This window comes from Delphinapterus leucas, chromosome 14 (assembly GCF_059928025.1).
Source record: "Delphinapterus leucas isolate spDelLeu-1000000601 "Yukka" chromosome 14, BTC_Dleu_Yukka2, whole genome shotgun sequence".
NCBI classification, from domain to species: domain Eukaryota; kingdom Metazoa; phylum Chordata; class Mammalia; order Artiodactyla; family Monodontidae; genus Delphinapterus; species Delphinapterus leucas.
The window spans coordinates 71,999,660-72,005,659 of NC_143142.1; positions in this window are offsets into that span (position 1 = coordinate 71,999,660).

A 6,000-nucleotide genomic window follows, 5' to 3' on the forward strand; every position below is an offset into this window, starting at 1 on the left:
GGTTAGGGTTAGAGAAAGGGTACGGTTTAGGGTACAGGTTAGGGTACAACAACGGTTTAGTGTTAGCGTACGTGTTAGGGTACGGGTTAGTGTTAGAGTACAGGATAGGATTAGGGGATGGGTTAGGGTAAGGCTTCAGGTAAGGGTTAGGGTTAGGATTAGGGATAGGGTTAGGAAACGGGTACGGTTTAGGGTACAGTATAGAGTATAACAACAGTTTACGGTCAACTTACGTGTTAGGGTACGGGTTAGTGTTAGTGTACGGGTTAGGATAGGTTACGGATTAGGGTAAGACTTCGGGTAAGGGTTAGGGTTAGGGATAGGGTTAGGGAACGTGTACGGTTTAGGGTACAGTTTAGGATACGACAACGGTTTAGGGTTAGCGTACGTGTTAGGGTATGCGTTAGTGTTATTGTACGGGTTAGGATTAGGGTACCGTTTAGGGTTAGGCTTCAGGTAACGGTTAGGGTTAGTGTTAGGGTTAGGGTTAGGGATCGGGTACGGTTTAGGGTACAGGCTAGGGTACGACAACTGTTTACGGTAGCATACGTGTTAGGGTACGGTTTAGTGTAAGTGTACGGGTTAGGTTTAGGGTATGGGTTAGGGTAAGGCTTCAGTAAGGGTTAGGGTTAGGGAACGGGGACAGTTTAGGGTACAGGTTAGGGTACGACAACGGTTTAGGGTTAGCGTACGTGTTAGGGTATGGGTTAGTGTTAGTGTACGGTTTAGGACTAGGGGACGGGTTAGGGTAAGGCTTCGGGTAAAGGTTAGGGTTAGGGTTAGGGTTAGGGTTAGGGTTAGGGTTAGGGTTATGGAACGGGGACAGTTTAGGGTACAGGTTAGTGTACGACAACGGTTTAGGGTTAGCGTACGTGTTAGGGTATGGCTTAGTGTTAGTGTACGGTTTAGGACTAGGGGACGGGTTAGGGTAAGGCTTCGGGTAAAGGTTAGGGTTAGGGTTAGGGAACGGGGATGGTTTAGGTTAAAGGTTATGGTACAACAACGGTCTAGGGTTAGCGTACGTGTTAGGGTACAGGTTAGTGTTAGTGTACGGGTTAGGATTACGGTACAGGTTAGGGTAAGGCTTCGGGTAAGGGTTAGTGTTAGTTTTAGGGTTAGGGAACGGGTACGGTTTAGGGTACAGGTTAGGGTACGACAATAGTTTAAGGTGAGCATACCTGTTAGGGTATGGGTTAGTGTAAGTGTACGGGTTAGATTTAGGGTACGGGTTAGGGTTAGGTTTCAGGTAAGGGTTAGGGTTAGAGAACGGGTACATTTTGGGTACAGGTTAAGGTACGACAATGGTTTAGAGTTACCGTACGTGTAAGGGTACGGGTTAGTGTTAGTGTACGGGTTTAGATTAGGGTACGGGTTACAGTAAGGCTTCGGGTAAGCATTAGCATTAGGGTTAGGTTTAGAGTTACGGAACTGGTATGGTTTAGGGTACAGGTTAGCGTACGAGAACGATTTATGGTTAGTGTACGTGTTAGGGTACGGGTTAGTGTTAGTGTATGGGTTAGGATTAGGGTACGGGTTATGGTATGGCTTTGGTTAAGGGTTAAGTTTAGGGAATGGTTAGGGTTAGGGTTAGGGTTAGGGTACGGTTTAGGGTACAGGTTAGGGTACGACAATGGTTTAAAGTTAGTGTACGTGTTAGGGTTCGGGTTAGTGTTAGTGTACGGGTTAGGATTAGGGTATGTGTGAGGGTAAGGCTTCGGGTGAGGGGTAGGCTTAGGGTTAGGGTTAGGGTTAGGGTACGGTTTAGGGTACAGTTTAGGGTGCGACAATGGTTTAGAGTTAGCCTACGTGTTAGGATATGGGTTAGTGTTAGTGTACGGGTTAGGATTAGGGTACGGGTTAGTTTAAGGCTTCTGGTAAGGGTTCAGGTTAGGGTTGGGGTTAGGGAACGGTTACGGTTTAGGGTATAGGTTAGTGTACGACAACGGTTTAGAGTTAGCGTAAGTGTTAGGGTACGGGTTACTGTTAGTGTACAGGTTAGGATTAGGGTACGGATTAGGGTAAGGCTACGGGTAAGGGTTAGGGTTAGGGTTAGGGAACAGGTATGGTTTAGGGTACAAGTTAGGGTATGACAACGGTTTAGGGTTACCGTACGTGTTAGGGTATGGGTTAGGCTTTGTGTACGGGTTAGGATTAGGGTACGGGTTAGGATAAGGCTTCGGGTAAGGGTTAGGGTTAGGGAATGGGTACGGTTTAGAGTACAGGTTAGGGTACGACAACGGTTTAGGGTTAGCGTACCTCTTAGGGTACGGGTTAGCGTTAGTGTATGGGTTAGGATTAGGGGACGGGTTAGGGTAAGTCTTCGGGAAGTGTTAGGGTTAGGGTTAGGTAACAGGGACGGTTTAGGGTACAGGTTAGTGGACGACAACGGTTTAGGGTTAGTGTACGTGTTAGGGTATGGCTTAGTGTTAGTGTACGGGTTAGGATTAGGGGACGGGTTAGGGTAAGGCTTCGGGTAAGGGTTAGGGTTAGGGTTAGGGAACGGGGACGGTTTAGGGTACAGGTTAGGGTACGACAACTGTTTAGTGTTAGCCTACGTGTTAGGGTACGGATTAGTATAAGTGTACGGGTTAGGTTTAGGGGACGGGTTAGGGTAAGGCTTCGGGTAAGGTTTAGGGGTAGTGTTGGGTTAGGGTTAGGGAACGGGGATGGTTTAGGGTACAGATTAGGGTATGACAACAGTTTAGGGTTAGCATACGTGTTAGGGTACGGGTTAGTGTTAGTGTACGGGTTAGGATTAGGGGACGGGTTAGGGTAAGGCTTCGGGTGAGGTTTAGGGTTAGGTCTAGGGTCAGGGTGAGGGTTAGGGAACGGGGACGGTTTAGGGAACAGGTTAGGGTACCACAACGGTTTAGGGTTAGCGTACGTGTTAGGGTATGGGTTAGTGTTCGTGTACAGGTTAACATTAGGGGACGGGTTAGGGTAAGGCTTCGGGTGAGGGTTAGGGTTAGGGCTAGGATCAGGTTTAGGGTTAGGGAACGGGGACACTTTAGGGTACATGTTAGGGTATGACAGTGGTTTAGGGGTAGCGTACATGTTAGGGTACGGGTTAGTGTTCGTGTACAGGATAGGATTAGGGGACGTATTAGGGTAAGGCTTCGGGTAAAGATTAGGGTTAGGGTTAGGAAATGGGGACGGTTTAGGGTACAGGTTAGGGTACGACAACAGTTTAGTGTTAACGTAACAGTTATGGTATGGGTTAGTGTTAGTGTATGGGTTAGGATTAGGGGATGGGTTAGGGTAAGGCTTCGGGTGAGGGTTAGGTTTAGGGTTATAGTTAGGGTTAGGGCTAGGGTACAGGTTAGGGTACGACAATGGTTTAGGGTTAGCGTACGTGTTAGGGTACGGCTTAGTGTTAGTGTATGGGTCAGGATTAGGGGACGGGTTAGGGTAAGGCTTCGGGTAAGGGTTAGGGTTAGGGTTAGGGCTAGGGTTATGGAACGGGGACGGTTTAGGGTACAGGTTAGGGTACGAGAACAGTTTAGGGTTAACGTACGTGTTAGGGTACGGGTTAGTGTTAGTGTATGGATTAGGATCAGGGGACGTGTTAGGGTAAGGCTTCGGGTAAGGGTTAGGGTTAGGGTTAGGGAACGGGGACAGTTTAGGGTACAGGTTAGGGTATGACAACGATTTAGGGTTAGCGTACGTGTTAGGGTATGGATTAGTGTTAGTGTACGGGTTAGGATTAGGGGACGGGTTAGGGTAAGGCTTCGGGTAAGGGTTAGGGGTAGGGTTAGGGTTAGGGAATGGGTACGGTTTAGGGTACAGGTTAGTCTACGACAATGGTTCAGGGTTAGCATACGTGTTAGGGTACGTGTTAGTGTTAGTGTATGGGTTAGGATTAGGTTACGGGTTAGGGTAAGGCTTCGGGTAAGCGTTAGGTTTAGGTTTAGGCTTAGGGTTAGGTAACGGGTACTGTTTAGGGTACAGGTTAGCGTACGACAACGGTTCAGGGTTAGCGTACGTGTTACGGTACGGGTTAGTGTTAGTGTACGGGTTAGGATTAGGGTACGAGTTAGGGTGAGGCTTCGGGTAAGGGTTAGGGTTAGGGTTAGGGTTAGAGAACGAGTACGGTTTAGGGTACAGTTTAGGGTACGACAACGGTTTAGGTTTAGTGTACGTGTTCGGGTACGGGTTAGTGTTAGTGTACGGTTTAGAATTAGGGTACGGGTTAGGGTAAGGCTTCGGGTAAGGGTTAGGGTTAGGGTTACGGTTAGGGTTAGGGAACGGGGACGATTTAGGGTACAGGTTAGGGTATGACAACGGTTTAGGGTTAGCGTACGTGTTAGGGTATGGATTAGTGTTAGTGTACGGTTTAGGATTAGGGGACGGGGTAGGGTAAGGCTTCAGGTAAGGGTTAGGGTAAGGGTTAGAGTTAGGGTTAGGGTTAGGGTTAGGGTTAGGGTTAGGGGATGGTTTAGGGTACAGGTTAGCGTACGACAGCGGTTTAGGGTTATTGTACGTGTTAGGGTACGGGTTAGTGTTAGTGTGCGGGTTAGGATTAGGGGACAAGTTAGGGTAAGGCTTTGGGTAAGTGTTCGGGTTAGGGTTAGGGTTAGGGAACGGGGACGGTTTAGGGTACAGGTTAGGGTACGATAACGATTTAGGGTTAGTGTACATGTTAGGGTATGGATTAGTGTTTGTGTACGGGTTAGGATTAGGGGATGGGTTAGGGTAAGACTTCAGGTAAGGGTTAGGGTTAGGGTTAGGGAACGGGGACGGTTTAGGGTACAGGTTAGGGTACGACAACAGTTTAGTGTTAATGTAACAGTTATGGTATGGGCTAGTGTTAGTGTACGGGTTAGGATTAGGGGATGGGTTAGGGTAAGGCTTCGGGTGAGGGTTAGGTTTAGGGTTATGGTTATGGTTAGGGTTAGGGTACAGGTTAGGGTACGACAATGGTTTAGGGTTAGCGTACGTGTTAGGGTATGGCTTAGTGTTAGTGTATGGGTCAGGATTAGGGGACGGGTTAGGGTAAGGCTTCGGGTAAGGGTTAGGGTTAGGGTTAGGGAACGGGGACAGTTTAGGGTACAGGTTAGGGTAAGACAACGGTTTAGGGTTAGCGTACGTGTTAGGGTACGGGTTAGTGTTAGTGTACGCGATAGGATTAGGGGACGGGTTAGGATAAGGCTTCGGGTAAGGGTTAGGGTTAGAGTTAGGGAACGGGGATGGTTTCGGGTACAGGTTAGGGTATGACAACGGTTTAGGGTTAGTGTACGTGTCAGGGTACGGGTTAGTGTTAGTGTACGGGTTAGGATTAGGGGACGGGTTAGGGTAAGGCTTCGGGTAAGGGTTAGGTTTAGGGTTAGGGCTAGGGTTATGGAACGGGACGGTTTAGGGTACAGGTTAGGGTACGAGAACGGTTTAGGGTTAACGTACGTGTTAGGGTACGGGTTAGTGTTAGTGTATGGTTTAGGATTAGGGGACGCGTTAGGGTAAGGCTTCGGGTAAGGGTTAGGGTTAGGGTTAGGGTTAGGGAACGGGGACAGTATAGGGTACAGGTTAGGGTACGACAACGGTTTAGGGTTAGCGCACATGTTAGGGTATGGGTTAGTGTTAATGTACGGTTTAGGATTAGGGGACGGAGTAGGGTAAGGCTTCGGGTAAGGGTTAGGGTAAGGGTTAGGGTTAGGGTTAGGGTTAGGGAACGGGGATGGTTTAGGGTACAGGTTAGAGTATGACAACGGTTTAGGGTTAGCGTACGTGTTAGGGTATGGATTAGTGTTAGTGTACGGGTTAGGATTAGGGGATGGGTTAGGGTAAGGCCTCAGGTAAGGGTTAGGGTAAGGGTTAGAGTTAGGGTTAGGGTTAGGGAACAGGGGTGGTTTAGGGTACAGGTTAGCATACGACAGCGGTTTAGGGTTATTGTACGTGTTAGGGTACGGGTTAGTGATAGTGTACGGGTTAGGATTAGGGGACAAGTTAGGGTAAGGCTTTGGGTAAGTGTTCGGGTTAGGGTTAGGGTTAGGGAACGGGGACGGT